The 16548-nt window shown below is 49.3% G+C and overlaps 1 long non-coding RNA gene and 1 pseudogene across 1 annotated transcript; one reads left to right on the forward strand and one right to left on the reverse strand.

Annotated features, from left to right (window-relative positions):
• Positions 1–16548, forward strand: part of LOC135306051 (zinc finger protein 271-like) — a 366476-nt pseudogene that overhangs the window by 112586 nt on the left and 237342 nt on the right.
• On the reverse strand, positions 7033–8129 carry LOC135305710 (uncharacterized). The gene is made up of 3 exons (XR_010366691.1): positions 7962–8129; positions 7642–7849; positions 7033–7324 (listed from the first exon to the last, which is right to left on the reverse strand). It is a non-coding gene; the product is annotated as an uncharacterized LOC135305710 (long non-coding RNA).

Here is a 16548-nt window from a genome sequence, read left to right on the forward strand (position 1 = left end):
GGGAAGATCCGTATTCTTGTTTAAACTGAGATCCCTGGTGCGAGGACACGAGGCTTGACTCCATTTTCATCAGAGGGCTGATTTATTATGTTATATATTATACTAAAATACTACATTACAACTATACTAAAAGAACAGAGAGAGGAAGATCAGAAGGCTACAAAGACAAGAATAGAATAGGAATGAATAACAAAAACCTGTGCCTGCTCACAGCCTTGGCACAGGTGGCTGTGATTGGTCACTGATTGAAAACAACCTACATGAACCAATGGAAGACGCACCTGCGGCATTCCACAGCAGCAGATAGTTATTGTTTACATTTCTTTCCTGAGGCCCTCAGCTCCTCAGGACAGGAAAAATCCTAGCAGAGGCTTTTTCCCTAAAATTATCATGGCAACCTCTCACGCTTTTAAATTATTAAATTAAATAGAAAAAGAAATGTTTGCAATCTCTTCTGCTAGGACTTTGCAGAAGAGAGAACAACACCTCTTGAGGTTCATCTGTTGCCAATCAAAATTTCAATCATCTGCTGATGTGGAATGGTCAGGGAAATTCTTCACCTGTAAAACATCAAATTCTATCATATCACTAAAACAATCTTAAAAAATAAGACAATGCAAAAACTCATGCAAAGAAAGTTCATTGTTTCAAGTCCAAACAGCTGAATTTCAGGACAGAGTGCATGGACTGAAGATGCTCTTCTTTGACATCTCTGGAAATCCCCTTTGGTCCTGAAGCAGGCTTGCAGAATTCTGAAACAAAGAACTGCTAAAGAAAACAAGAATTATCAAACAATTCATTGACAGTCATGAAACAATTCAGAGAAAAAATTCTGGAATGCCCTGGCCACAGCCCTTTACTGAACCACTTGGGCTGAGGCTAATTTTTGGCTTTTCAATGCTTTTGAGCTGCTAGCTCTTTCCACTTTTCTTTATTAATTTTTTTTTTTTTTCCAAAAGAAGAAGAGCAGCAGCAGAGGGTCTCTAGGACCTTTAGGTGGCCCTGGTCCTGGTGGGCGGACCAGAGAACCCAGACCTGGCTCACAGAATGGTGGCCCAGGTCCCTGTGGGGAAAGCAAAGTCCCCAAACCCAGCACTGGACGGGGCGGAGGCCCCGGCCCAGGGAAATGAGCCAAACAGCCCAGAACCAGCCCGTGAGGCGGGCTCTGTGTGCTCAGAACCTGGCAGGACCATGCTGCCAGTGTCTCCAGAGCAGAAGTGACCAAATGCTTCCTCCCCCCTGCAGCACCGGTGCACACCGGCAGCTCGGGAAGAGAAGCTTTCTCAGGAATTGTCATCCCAGATCTGAGGGTTTCTTGTCCCCAGAGCAAGCGAGCAATGCTTGCTTTGCTCTGTTTCTCTTGCTCCTGCAATGCAAATGCCACTGCTCCTGCTTTCTGCCCCTCGGCACCACCCCCATCCCCATTGGGCTGGGAACCAGAGGCAGATACCACAGGAGCCAACTCCCCCACGCCGCTGGGGCGCTCGGGGGGAGGCAGGCACCCCAACCCCCAGGAAGAAGCCCCCGACCACACGCGAAATGGCCCAGAAACCACACTGATTTTGAACACAGCCAGCCGAACTGCTCCTGCGGTGAGCTGGCGGGCCGTGCCCTCTCCACGGAGGGACAGACTGTTCACAGGGTCTGATGCGAAGGTCGGAGCTCTGGAAGGCAGCGGGACAACTGGGGTGGGTGGTGCGGGCAGCACGGGCGCTGGTGTCGGCTCTTGAGACGGTCCCGTGGGCTCAGCACCATTCTTGGCATGCTCTTTCACTGCAATTGGGTTGGCAGGGAGCAGCAGGCTCGGCACGGGCGGCGGGGCCGGCTCCCCATCTCCCCCAAGAGAAAGAGCGGGGGGGAAGGCAGCTCTGCCTGCTCATGCTCCAAGGGAGCGGAGAAAAACTTTTGCTCAGCTGTGGGTAATGCGGGGGGGCTGCGAACCCGCGGTTTGTCTTCTTTGAGAGGCTCCTCTCATGGCGAACCTGGTGGAAACGGAGCGCGACCGCGCCACCGAGCCACAATGTCCCCTGCAGCCTCCCTTTTTTCCAAAATACAGAATAAGAGCCATAGGTGCACTCCATACATTGTTGGGAGTGTAACACCCTGGTCCTTTGTCCACTCAAAAGCAGCGTCCATGAACTCCCAAAGATCTAAATCAAGGGAGTATACGACATTTGTAAAAAATCTATGAAATTTTGCCCATCTTAAAAACTCATAACACAGTCTCCCCCACACACTATTAACTCCGTTCTCGTGTCCCCATCTGTGCCAGAGTTTAATAACTTTCTTCTCTGACGCAGTAAACGGAACCTGAGCTTCCGAAGGTACATTTTCCCAACTTTCCTCCCACCTTCTGCGAATGGCAGGATCTTCAGGAAGGGAAAAAATAACAGTACCTTTAGACAGTGTCCTTGTGGATCCAGCTGTGCAGCTCTGCTGCTCTGCGGTCTCTGGACACAATGTCCAGGAAAGTCCAACAGGTTCTCCTGTTTGCCTTGGCTGTGAACTCTGCCCATCTTCAGGGTCTCGTTTCTTCAGCTCCAGGCTGGACTCTGTGGTCACTCCGGGGGTTGCCATCAATTTCACACATCCAGGGGTCACCAATTATTGTTTAGGCTGCCCTTTGTGTGAGGACACGAGGCTTGACTCCATTTTCATCAGAAGGCTGATTTATTATGTTATATATTATATTAAAATGCTACATTAAAACTATACTAAAAGAACAGAGAGAAGAAGATCAGAAGGCTACAAAGACAAGAATAGAATAGGAATGAATAACAAAAATCCTGTGACTGCTCACAGCCTTGGCACAGGTGGCTGTGATTGGTCACTGATTGAAAACAATCCACATGGACCAATGGAAGATTCACCTGTGGCACTCCACAGCAGCAGACAGTTATTGTTTACATTTCTTTTCTGGGGCCCTCAGCTCCTCAGGACAGGAAAAATCCTAGCAGAGGCTTTTTCACTAAAAAATCCTGGCAACAGTCCTGTGCTGTGGTTGAAATCCCACCACAATTGTGACTCTGTGAGCAAAGACAACCGGTGCTTTTTGGGGCTGTAACAACGGAGAGTGTGGCAGAGCAGGTTTGATATTATTTTTAGAGTTCTGAAATAATTGTTCCCAAAACAGTCTTTCTCTCCTATCTTCTGTCATCAACTGTGGGACAGAGAAAATGGAAAGGGGCAGGGGTTTGTTTAAATTGGTGCTTTCTTTTTAAGTCTTCAAATAGTGTCAGCTCGATGCATGATACTTTAGAAATTGGATTAGTAACACCTATTTCATGCCACCAGAGAGGTGGGATTGAAGACTTCCAACAACAGAAACACTGGATGTGCAAGAGCTCAGTTTTCCACCCCTCACACAAGTAACTTGCTGTACTATTTGAAGCAGCCTCAGCCAGATCGATTAAAATACTGCTCCAAACAACAACAGAATGAAAATGTTCCACCAAATGGGGAAAAAGAAGACAAGTGGCCAGCAGCCCTTTCTTCAGAGCTTGTGTTGATTTTGCCAAGTCAGATGCAAACAAGGTTTGCCATATTTCTTTCCTAGAAAAATGCAGCTATTGAATAGAAATCTATCTCTGAGGCTGCTAAGTTGGGTATGATTTTAGACCTGGGAGGAGCAAAACAGGTTCCAGAGAAGCTGTGGTTGTGTCACCCTTGGAAGTGTTCAAGGCCAGGTTGGATGGGGCTTGGAGCAACCTGATCTAGTGGAAGGTGTCCTGAGTCTGGTGAGTCCCTGAAAAGAAACTTTTGGTTTTCCTGAAATGCTGCCTTTGCAAGGGGAGGTCACAACTACCCCTCGTAATTTGAAATGCCCTGAGCAGAACCCAACTGTGTTTTCTCACAGGTGGGGAGGGATTTTCACTTGTATTTTATGGGGGATTTTGACAGGGCAGAGCAAGAGCAGCTGAATGTGTTTGACAGGCAAAGAGGGCCAGTGTGGCAGCAGCTGAATTCCATGGAGCTTTTCCTTCTGTGATCCTGTACAACCTGAGGCACTCTGGGGCTCTTGAACCTGGCAGCTGGGAAAGTTAATCATTGGAACAATTGATAAATTAACCTGCTCCACTCTCTTGAGCATGGGTGTGATGAGCCTTAAGTAAAGCCAGGAGCACTTGCCAGGATGGGAGCTTGTTCTTTGCCAGGGTGGAGGGAGAAAATCTTGCTTGGAGTAAATAAAGCAACTCTGCTTCCCCAGGAAGATGAAAAGAAGCAATTAAACATGTGAATGCTGCATGGAATAATTTGCACAAGGCTATATCTCGTCTGCTATGCAGGAATGTTCCAAATCAACCATGATTCTCCCGACCTTTATTTTTCTGGGTTTCCACCACATGATACAAGAGACACTCACTTGAAAAAACCAAAACACCTTGTAGGGAGGCATTATTTCCTTTCTTCAGGCTGCCTCTTTCTTTTGTTCCCTCCAGAGCTCTCACTTCATTTCTGCTGTGGTTTGGAGCACGTGCTTACATCCTTGCTGATCCCCTGGGCTTCTTTTGGCTCTGGGTGTCACGGACACTATTAATGGTGGGTTTTTTCCCCTCCATCTTCTTCTGTTTCTTCATGTGGTTTACCTTCATTTACCTGTTGGAGTGATGGATTTTTCTCACCTTTTATTACTCAGTGCTTTTTCTTCATTCTCTAATACCAACTTCTCACTTGCCCTGTGGCTGTTAGGTGCCAGTTATGGGAGCATTAATTCTTTCTCTAGCCCTTTTCTGAGCTTTCACAGGCAGCTGAGAGCTCTTTGGGGTTCACCTTGACTCACTTCAGCGCCTTCCTTGGTGCTGCCTGTGTACTTGAACACTTGAAGGGAATAAAGTCTCAGTGTGGAGATGACAGTTGTGAAACGATGGCCCTTTTGGAGAAGACAAGAATGCTATTGTCAGTCTTTTCAAGGATAAATGGAGCACCTGGTTTTGGGAGAAACCGGCTCAGCTCAGCGCAGAGGTGGCTGCTGCAAGTGCCCAGGTTTGGAGGGAAGGCTGCAGCTCCTGGGGGTGTGTTGGTGTGGGGCTATAAGGTTTGTGCTGGGTCCCTGGAGCAGTGGGAACATCCCACGGGGAGATGCACATCAGGAAATGGGTGCAGAAAGGGCCTGAAGTGTGACCAGCTTTGGTGAAGGGTTCCATAGGAAATAATATTTTTGCTGAGATTTTGGACAATTTGAGGCTCTTTCTCGTGTCCTTTGCCCAATGAACATTCCCCCTTTGCAAGAGCTTGGGGAATCCAGAGCTCACACAATGAAAATCACAGATCATTATATCTCTTTTCCGTTTTTTGATGTTGTCATCCCTGCAGGAGTCAGAGGAAGAGAATATGTGTGTGTCTTGGTTTGAAAAGACAGGAGCCTGTGAAGGAAGGCAAAAGCCTCCTGTGAAATGGAGAAGGTAAACCCCCTCCCTCCGAATTATCACAACTTCAGAATTAAAAAAAAAGGCTCTCAGGCAAAGATATGGGAAATGGGAATAACAGTTCTTTACTGGAAGGAAAAAAAACTAAATAACAATGTAATTTAACACAAGCAAAACAACCACTGGCAGAGTGAGAGAAACCTGGCACCCTAAGAAGTCAGGGTGCTGATAGCAGTCCAACCAAGTGGTGGCTGCTCCTCCTGGAGCAGCGATCTGCAGAAGGGTGTAGATCCCTTCCGAAAATGCGGCGAAGGAGCAGCTGGGCCTCGGTTCCTGATTCCTCTCGGAAATCCAGCGAAGAAGGCTGTCTGTGGTCTCAGAAATGCTTGTTTTATGGTGTCAGGGATGCTTGGCTCCTCCCTCTGGGTGGAGCATCTCTCAATGGGATGATGTAACTAATCTTACCAGCCACAGTGAGTAATTCAATAGCCCATCAGCAGGAGATTATCTTCCTGGCAGTGTCATTGTTCTTGAAAGAGATAAGAAAAACTGCCCAACCCCCAACAGATGGCAAAATAGAATACATGCCTACTTTAGAAGCCAGGACAGTGTGACCTGCCTGGCTTTAACGTTGTGCCAGGAGCAATGCCATGGGGTATATAGCTGGTCAGAGGAGCATCTGAGAAGTGTGTGGTACATCAGTGATGTCCTACTACTGATCTTTGCACAGAGATGAAAAAGTATCAGTTTGCATGGCCTGAATGTCTGGGTCTGGACATTCTGAATTACACAAGATGTGCTGAGCTCATCTGGCTCTGAAATATCATCTCTGCACCTTAGCCAGGAACAGCATCAGAGTTCTGAACAGATTCATCAAAATCAGTCATAAGCCAAAGGCAAACCTTGGCAATACACATCTGTGGCAGGTGAGGAGACCAAAAGCTTCCATTCTTGTTCTTGCAGAATGAATTCAGCAATAAAATAATCCTCTCTCTTGGCATTAAAATACTTTAGTGTCAGCTCTGCCCCAGACTGTCAGTGTCAAGTATTTCTCTGGGTGGTTGGGGGCAGGTTCTCCCCCTGTAGCACTCTGCAGGTTGGTGCTAATTCCAGATGTTCCCTCAGGTTCAGATGTTTTGCTGCCTGAGCAGAGAGTGCAGAACAGGGATTACAAGCACTGACATTTGCTGTGCTACAAAGTCCAAGGGACAAATTTGTGCCAATGAAGGTCACACCTTGAACTAGGAGGATTAATTCTTCTTGTGCTCAGCAGAGTCTGGGGACAGAGAGGGTTTCCAAAGGAAATCTTGGTCCATGTGGGGCTGAGGCTCCCTCCAGGCTGGCTCCAGCCCCTCAGGGTGCCCAGGAGCAGGGCTTGCCCACAGCCCAGTGCTCCCTCCTTAGCCCTGGGGCTGCCCAGGGAAGAGGCATGGCTGAGGCTCTGCAGGAGCACACAGGCTCAGCCCTGCTCCAACATAGGATCCATGGGCCAGGGCACGCTGGTCTTTGCCCCTACAGCTCCCAAGTGTGTCCAGAGAAACTGCAAGGAGAGGCTCACCTCTGTCAGTGGGACCCCTCTGTGCACAGGGACACCCACTCCTGGGGTGGCTGTGCCAGGGACCTCCAGCCCTGGGAACCTGGAGCAAGTGGAAACTACAACTTGGCAAAATGCTGCCTGTGCCTGAAGCACATGCAAGGAGAACTGGGATGTGAAAAGTAAAATTTGTTTATTACAGAAAAACAGCAGCAAAAATGCAGAATACATTTACATTGTAAGAATATTTGTAACAACAACAATCGATAGAACATATATACATAAAAACCTACCTAGCAAAACTATGGGAAATGTATTTACAGAAGTCAAAAATAGCCCTAAAATCTATATTCTAAAGAACAACAACAAACTGTAGAACATATATACACAAGGGTGGTGTCTCTGTCGGTGATGTCCATCGCACCTGGAAGAAAAGCAAATGCCACGGTCACTCCAGTCAGGCACAGAGGGCTCTTGCATGTGCCCCCAGGCTGGCACATGCTGGCCCAGCAGCAGGACTCTGCTACCAGAACTGAGCCTGGCTGGGTCTGGCATGGAGCTTGTGTGGAGCAAAGCAGGCACAGGACAGGCTGTGGATGGCCACCAGAATCCAGTGCCCTGGGTACAATGTCCCTGAGCAGGGAGCACCCAGCCCAGCCCCAGCCTGGCAGCAGGAGACCCACTCTGCCTGTCCTGCTGCTGGCATTGGTCTTCATGCCAAGATCAGGGCCTCTTCCTCACCTTCTTAATCAATATCCATGTCCTCAATCTACTCTTCCATATCCACATCCATCTCTTCCTCCTTAGTCACATCCACGTCCATCTCTTCTTCCTCATCCACATCCACATCCATCTTTCCCTCTCCAGGGTCTTCTCCATCTATTTCCATCTCCTCCTCCATATCAATCTTGGTATCTACCTCCATGTCCTCCTCTCTGTCTGGGACAGCCTGTAGAGGTAGCAAAACCTCAGAGTGGGGTCCCTGTCCCACTCCATGCCCACAGAGCTCCAGCCCACCCGGGCAGGTGCGGGGTGTCCACCTCCATGGAATGGCACCATACCTTCCTCAGAACAAAGGGGAGCATCCTGCAGGGCTGGATGATGAAATCCAGGCACTCCCGAGCTGTCAGGAATGATCGGGGTATCGGGGGGATAATAAGAGTGAAAGGCGAGGGCAGGAGCAAGGTGCAGAGCATGTCAACACAGTGGCCAAGGGTTGTGTTGTACCCTTTGCTGGGCGCTGGACGTTCCAGCTGGAGCGTGGGCTGTGACATCACAGTTCCCAGGCTCCATCTGAAGTGGACACTGGAGACCATGGAATGATGGAGTCCCTGAACGGTTGGGCTTGCAAGGGAGCCTGAAGAACAACATCTTGTCCCCAGCTGAGCAGTCTTCCCCCAGAGCATGCTGCTGAGAGCCCTGTTGCCAAGGATGGGGCATGCACAGCCTCTGTGCACAGCCTGGGCCAGTGCCCCACCACCCCCAGTGGAAAAGAGCAGCTTCCTTAGATGCAGCTTCAATCAACCTGCTGCAGTTGAAAGCCAATCCCCCCTTGTCCTGTCAGCACAGGCCCTGCTGAACACTCTGTCCCCTTCTTTCCTGCGGGACCCTTCCAGTCCTGCACAGCCACAGGGAGGCCGCCCAGTGTCTCCTCTCTCCAGGCTGAGCATTCCCAGCCCCACTTGCACAGCAGTCAGTCACATCAGGGCCAGTCAAGGCTGAAGGGTAGCAAATAGCATCAGGAACTGAGAGATGCAAGCTTTAGACCCACGTTCACCTCTAAATGTACAAAATTAATAACAGTGGAAAGGAAGATGGTGGGACACTGGTTCTGTTCTAACTGGTGATGGTTATTTTCTTCTTTTCTTTCATGCTGCCCCAGGTTTTTCTGTTTGAAAGGAAGCTTGGCACAATGTCCATTGTCTTCTCCATTTGTGAAACACCAAGCGGAGTCTGGGTAGGCTGACATGCAGAGCAAAACCTGAAAATATTCTAGTGATCCTGAGCCTGGGGGATGCAGCTAAACCCAGCCAAAAGCAATTTCTGGAAAGCTGATCCTGGTTTACATTATCTTGAGTTTGGCTTTGGCAACTTCACCAGTCTTTTATGAAAAAGCAAGCAAAAAACTCAAACCAAATCAGACAAAAACCCAATCAATCAAACAAACAAACCCATGCAGCAAACCAATCAAACAAATAGATAAAAAACGCTAAATAAAACCAACGGAAATGAAGAGTTCGTATTAGTTGTGAGGATAGCACAGCAGGCAAATGGCTGCTTGCCACAGGATCACCATCGAAAGCCACATAGAACAGCTGCTCCAAAATATACCCAACAGGAGAAAAAGAAAAAGTGATCCATGGCAACTTTGGGGGCAGATCCACATTCAGGTGAATGATGAGCACTCAGTGGTACAGATCCAGCATTGCCCACCCTCCAGGCTGCTGTTTGCTCCTGATGAAAGACCCTTGCAGGACTGTGGCCCCTCTCAGTGCAGTGTCAGTCACTCCCAGAGCTCTCAGCTGAGCCACTGACATTTCCAGAGTGACATCCAGTGGGATACCATTTTCGGTTTGTCTCCTAATGCCACAGGGGTCCTAAACAGTATATGCCATCCCATTTTTGTTCCATTGATATTGACTGCTTGGTTTTATTTTGTCAGCAGTTCTATTCATTATGAATTGGAATATGATGAAGAAACTAAGGAAGGTAGCTCCTATAATTAGTGCACATAGCTTAACTGATGCGGCAGCTCATTTAATGCTTGCTAGGAAAGAACTAGAAAGATTTAATGAACAAAATTGGTAAAAAAAGAAATGGGGGATTTGTAGTAAGTAGTAATACATTTGTTCATTAATTAAATCAATAGCTAAATAACTATACAATATAAAACAATAGTTAAATAGCCAAAAAAACTTCTTATACATATGGTTGCTGGTTTACTATAGTGCTTTGGGAATTCCATTGTAAAGTTATTCCTTGTGAAAGGAAAGTAATGAGAAGCAGCTGTAATAACAATCCTTAAACTCGCTAGAATTGCTTAGCTTGCAGAAAGTGTATAGTACTAGAAAGAATTGCTTAGCTTGCAGAAAGTGTATAGTGTTCTGTACAGATATGCCTTATAAGGCATAAGTTCACTCAGCGTTCACAAAGAGGAAGACTAAGGGGGTCTAAGCCTTCATCCCACGACCACCAGAAGGCAGAAAAAGACCCCCTAGCAAATGAATGAGCAAGCGCAGAAGACAGATCACGTCATCCCTAAACCTGGAGAAGAAGACAATAAAAGGTGGACTCAGGGGATAGGAATTTTGTGAGCCAAAGTGGAGCGGAGACTCCGGGCCGCCCAGCGCTGTCCTTGCTTATTCTTGCTTGCAAAAATAATAAAGATAATTATTTGATCCTTAAATTCAGTGGACTTGTTTATCACACTGCCCAGACCCTAAACTGCCCCAAATGTGCCCCAGAAATGTCTCCAGGGACCCCAAAGTGGCCCCTTTTACCCTGTGCGTGAAAATAATAAAAAAATATGTCAAAAAGATCTAAAAATAGCATTAATTAGCATTAAGAAGGAGAAATAAATGGCCAGTAGTGGTCAATGATTTAATGAAAGGAATTGTTTTATTTAAAACCAATGGCAAATAATTTTTTGATTGCTAAAAATGAATTCAATTTTTCACATAAATATCAAAGGTAATAGAAATATACAGTAATACTAATATAAATTTAAAAACCATAATTATAATTTTATAAATTAATCAATCTTATTTATTTTAAAAATGCATACTTTTTTATGTTTTGGGATGTCAGTCCCAGGTGGGCCATGTCAGACATGGTGAGGCTGGGGTGAGGAGCAGGTTGTCCAAAATGGGTCAGCCTGCAAGGGGCTTGTTCCTCTCCATGCCCAGATCTTCTAGGGAGACATTCAGCATCAAGATCACCAGGGGAATCGTTCTTTCACCTCTTTTCTGAACTGAAAAATAAAAACCCACACACGTGATTAAAACCAAACATCATGCCGTCAGTGCACTTTGAAATCTCCAAATCTCCCTCCTTAACAGAACTCCAGACTGACTCCAAGCTGCTTCACAAGCCCTGGAGACTTGGAGGACAATTGAAGGGAGACAAAGAGCTCCTGAGGGCTTTCTGTGTTTCAATCAGCCTCACGGTGGATTTGGGGCTGGGTCCAGGAGCCTCAGGCACTGAGAGAAGGATGAAGAAGCTGTTCAAGGAGTCAGCAGCAAAACTCCAAGTGCCTTGGAGCATGGCTGGGCCCCAGTGAGGGCAGGGAGTGCCAAAGGCTCCCCAGGGACTGCTGAGAGCAGATCCTTGAGGCCAGGAGTGCAGGGAGCCCAAGGCTCTGGGCAGGGAACTGCAATGCTGAGCAAGGCCTGGGCTGGCTGGGGGAAGCAGAAAGGCCAAGCCCTGAGCCCAGCCTGGGCCAGCAGCGCCTGTCCCTCACGGGTGGCTCGGGGCTCTCTGTGGGGCAGGGGGATGTGAGGGGCAGCAAGGACAAATGCCATCAACCTGCAGCCCCTGCCAGCCTGGCCAGGGAGGCCGAGGCAGAGCCAAAGTGCAGCCCCTGCCAGGAAAGTTCCTGCTGTGGGGCCTCCAGAGGCGCTGCCCGAGCCCAGGGCACAAAGGCCTGGGTGCCTGTGGCCCTGCCAGCCCTGCCCAGCCCTTGGCCATCTGTCCTGCAGGCTGTGCCCCCTGTGCGTGCTGCTCCTGTGCCCTGGCCGGCTGCACTCGCCCCTCTCGCTGTGCCCCAGCATTTCTCAGCCAGCGTTTCTGTGCCCTCCCTGGGCTCCCTGCACCCAGCGCTGCCGGCTCCTGGCACACAGAGCCGGCCATGGCCCAGCCTCACGCTGCCACACCTCGAGCACCACAATTCCACCCTGGCAGGGACTTTGCTTTCTCCTCAGCTCCAGCCTGAACCTTCCAAGCTGCACTTTGGGGATGTTTCCTGCAATTCCCACTCCCAAGGAAAGCTCTGTCTCCTGCTGTTCATGAACAGAGAAGGGCTGGTGGGAGAAGTGCTGGTCAGAGGCTGTTTGGGGCACAGTCACAATGAAATTATTGACTTTTTAAATATTCTGTAAAAGAAGGAGGGGCATCAATAAATCTTCTACACTGGACTTTTGAGGGCAGACTTTGGCCTGTTGAGGATGCAGATTTGGGGAGTACCAAATCAGGTATTGATTTTTTTAAAAAAACAGCCCTTAAAAACAACTAGTTCCAGGAAGGATGGAAACACTTCAAAAAAGAAATCTTGAAGGGGCAAGAGTAGGCTGCCCCCTTTGTGCAGAAAGATGACCCAGAGGGGGAAATGACTGGCCTGGCTGGGCATGGAGCTTTTCAAGGAAAAGGGGGATTAAAAAGGGATTAAAAAGGATATTTCTAGGGATTAAAAAGAGGGTGCAGCACCTTTGGACATAGAGGCAGGTAAATCAAGAAATATTTAAGGATGTTGTTAGGTTGTGCAGATAGAAAATTAGAGAGGTGAAAGCTCAGTTATGACTTAATTTGGGTACTTCTGTGAAGGATAATAAAAATGTTTTTATAAGTACATTAATGGGAAAAAGAGGGCTAAGGACAACCTGCATTTCTTATTGTGGGGGATATGGGTACAAAAGATGAGGAAAAGGGTGAGGTACTTCAGCCCTTCTTTGCCTCAGTTTTCAACAATAAGACAGGCCATCCTCAGGACAACTGTTCTCCTGAGCTGGTAGATGGGCACAGGGAGCAGAACAGCCCCCTGGAATCCAGGAGGAAGCAGCTGGGGACCTGCTGAGCCACTCAGGTGCTCACAGGTGTCTCTGGGAGCAGATGGGATCCATCCTAGAGGGATGATGGAGCTGGTGGATGATCTCCCCAAACTGCTCTCCATCATTTACCATCAGTCCTGTCTCATCAGGGAGGCCCCAGAGGAGTGGAGGTGCCAATGTGAGCCCATCCCCAAGAAGGGCTGGAAGGAGGATCTGGGGAACTTGAGGCCTGTCAGCCTGACCTGGGTGCCTGGCAAGGTTATGGAACAAATCACCTTGAGTGCCATCACAGGGCACCCACAGGATGGCTGAGGTATAAATATTTCAGAGCCAGCTAGCGTGGATTTCAATATCTGCACTGATGATCTGCATGAGGGGACTGAGTCCACCATCAGCAAATTTGCAGATGACACCAAGCTGGGTGTGAGTGTGGAGGTCCTGGAGCATAGGAGGGCTCTGCACAGGGCCCTGGGCAGGCTGGATCCAGGGGCCAAATCCAACAAGGTGATTGAACAAGTCCAAGTGCCGGGTCCTGCACTTTGGCCACAACAACCCCTGCAGCTCTACAGGCTGGGGACAGAGTGGCTGGACAGCAGCCAGGCAGAAAGGGACCTGCAGGGCTTGATGGACAGCAGGCTGGACATGAGGCAGCAGTGTGCCCAGGTGGGCAAGAAGGCAAATGGCTCCTGGCCTGGATCAGGAATGGTATGGCCAACAGGAGCAGGGCAGTGATTCTTATCCTGTTCTCAGCACAGGCTGGGCAGCACCTCCAGTGTAATATCTGGTTCTGGGCCCCCAATTTAGGAAGGACATGGAGGGGTTGGAGCATGTCGAGAGAAGGAAAACAAGGTTGGTCCGGAGTCGGGAACACAAATCCTGTGAGGAGTGGCTGATGGAGCTCAGCTTGTTTATCGTGGAGAAAAGGAGGCTCAGAAGAGACAAGGTGGTGTCAGGACACAGGTTGGAGTTGATTATGTCCATGGTCTTTTCCAGCCTTGCTGATGCTGTGATTCTCTAAATCCACCCTTGGAGCAGTTGCAGGATGAGCCCTGGGCCTCCTCTTCAGAAGCTCCAGCAGCCCAGGTGCCTCAGCTTCTCCTTCCAGCCCCAAAGCCCATCGTGTCAGTCCTGCAGAGCCTCTGCAGCTCCTCCTCATTGCCCAGAACAGGGAGCCCCACACGCAGACACAGCAGCCCTGATGTGCCCCCCTGGCCTGGGGTGCCTCTGGCAAGGGAGCAGCACCAGGCACTGCAGGAGCCTGCAGACAATTCCTGCAGCACTTGGAGGATGATCCTGCTGCCCAAGGGACGTTCCCATGGTGCCAAGTCAGGAACTGGAATGAGGAGTGGGGCCAGAGAGGAAAGGGCAAAAAGGGATGGGCTGTTTGCAGGGGAGGGGACAGGGGTGGGAAAGAGGAAGAAATCTGGATCAGGGACGACTAAAGAAAGCAAAGGTGAAGCAAAGGAAATGCTGAGGGCAGTTTGGGGATGACTGCCAGGCAGCCCTGGCTCTGAGCAACAGCGTCTGCAGTGGGACAGGAAACTCCCAGCTGATGGGAACAAACTTTCTGGCTGACTGCAGAGGCCAGGACAAAGCTGAGTGGTTTCCCTGGTGTCCCCCAGCCCTTGCTGGCCCCAGGGGCTGATGGCATTTGTGCTCCCTCAGGTTCATGTCCCCACAGCAGCAGCATGGGGGTGCTCCTGCCTGCTCTGTGCAATGCAAACAGGGGCTCCTGAGCCAGTGCTGCCGTGGCTGTGCCTGCAAGGATGCGGCACCTCTGTGAGCTGGGGTAGAGGCCAGGGCTGCAGAGGGGGGATGTTGTTGGCAGCTCCATGAGGACGCTCTGGGACGCTGCCCTGGGCTGTGCAGCACCCTGGGGATGGATCAGCCCCTGCCCTGCTGCTCCTTCCCGTCTCCCCCAGGGCCCTTGCAGAGCCCCAGCCATGCTGTTTGCCCCCAGCCTGCCCACGGCCAGCCTGGGGCTGCTCACCCTGGGGCTTTTCTGTGCTGAGCATTGGCCTGGCCGTGTTCTTGAGAGAGCCTGGGCAAGGAGCCTGCAGCCCCCAGGGCCTGGCCTGAGGCGTCAGCGCTGCCCCAGCAGTGCCCATGGCCTGTCCCTGCTGCAGCCCCGGCACTGCCACCCCCAGGACTGTGCCCGGCCCCGAGAGCACTCAGGCCCTGCAGCAACACCAGGGCCACCAGGCAGCGGGGCAGGGCCACGGCAGCAGCACTGGCAACAATAAGTGCTGCTGCTGCTGCTGGGCACAGCTGCTGTGCCAGCACTGATCTGCCCCAGCTCTGCACACAGACATTGCTGCTGCAGCTCCATAGAAGGCAACAAAAGGGCATCTCTGGAGAAAACTCTGCTGGGAGATCCTTGAGTTCCTTTAAAGCCACTGAGTGCACAGCTCCTCATTGTCACAGTCTGTGGCCACAGGGAAGGTGGAGAGAAACAAAGTCAGAAATGGCAGAAACAATCATCTAGCTTTAGGGAGAATATTAAAAAAAAAAAAAAAAAGACAGGGAAATCAAGGAACCAAACCAACAGAACTATCAAAAATTAATTTTGTTACAAGTGATTTCCAGAAATTGGCAATCAGTTTAATGCTTCCTAAGATGTCCAGTCATCAGTCTCCACACTGAACCCTTGAGCTCCTGGTTCCTCAGGCTGTAGATGAGGGGATTCAGGGCTGGAGGCACCACCGAATACAGAACTGACACCAACAGATCCAGGGATGAGACGGAAATGGAGGAGGGTTTCACGCAGGCAAATACTGCAGTTCTGAGAAATGCATTTCTCCTGCATTTTTCATTTTCAGATTCTTTCACTCATCTCCTGAGAGGTACAGTTTTTTCTGGTGCTTTTCATGAATTGATTGTACTCTTGATTTAGATGGAGATTTTAGAATTGATTTCAGATGTAGAAGAATCTGAAGTGAGCACAGAAACAAACTCCCTCTGTCAGCCCATTTTCATCTTCTAGATCACTTTCAAGATGTCCTTGGGGGTGTTGGAATGATTATCACACAGCTCTCCACTTCTGGCTGCAGGCTCTGCAGATTGTTTCTCTGCATTCAGTCAGGCTTGCATTCCCTAAGAGTTCTTGGTAGCCTGTCATGTTTTCTTAGGGTAGAACAGTAACAATGAAAACCTTACCAATGGCACAACTGCCCAGCCCACAAGGAAAAGAGAAGAACAAGCTGTCAAGTTCTTCAAATATTTGTCCTGCTTTGCTGCAAGTGTGCTGCACACACAGTGTGGAAAGCCAAGAGAAGCTGCAGTTGGTGGCACACCTTGTGACAGAAGCTGCACCTCATTCTTCAGGAAAGGTTCTTGGAAAAAGCATACAGGACTGAGGAGAAGTTTCTGGAAAAACTGAAAGAGCTTTTAAGAAATTAAATGAAAATTGAAACAATTCAAGACATTTTTCTCTATTTATTTTTATGCTCCCCTTTTCCATCTTGCACTTTCCATCTTTCCATCCCATTAATTCCAAACAGATCTCACCTCTAAGATGAGTTGGCACGTTTTAGACATTTTAAGATACCATGACCTACACACAGTTTGGCTTCCCCTGTTTTTCTTGGAAAGCAATGCTGGAGAGGTAAGTGCAGTGTTTGTGTCAGGTACAAATTCTGCATTCAGGGAATGCGCTCTGAGAATGTTTGACCCTCAGCAGGGACAATGCACAGCAGGGACTGAGGGGATTCCTGAGGCACTGTGCAGGAATCCAGACTCTGGCTCTTGGCTGAACTTGGCAAAGTTCCCGTATTTGCAGAGGCTCAGAGGCTGCCCTCGGGGAACGTGGGGCTCGAGGCGGGGGTGAGCGGGCAACGGACAAACGGACACGGGGACAAACGGCCCCGGAGCTTCAGTTGCAGCAGCG

The sequence above is a fragment of the Passer domesticus genome, chromosome 8, assembly GCF_036417665.1.
Source record: "Passer domesticus isolate bPasDom1 chromosome 8, bPasDom1.hap1, whole genome shotgun sequence".
Classification (NCBI taxonomy): Eukaryota; Metazoa; Chordata; class Aves; order Passeriformes; family Passeridae; genus Passer; species Passer domesticus.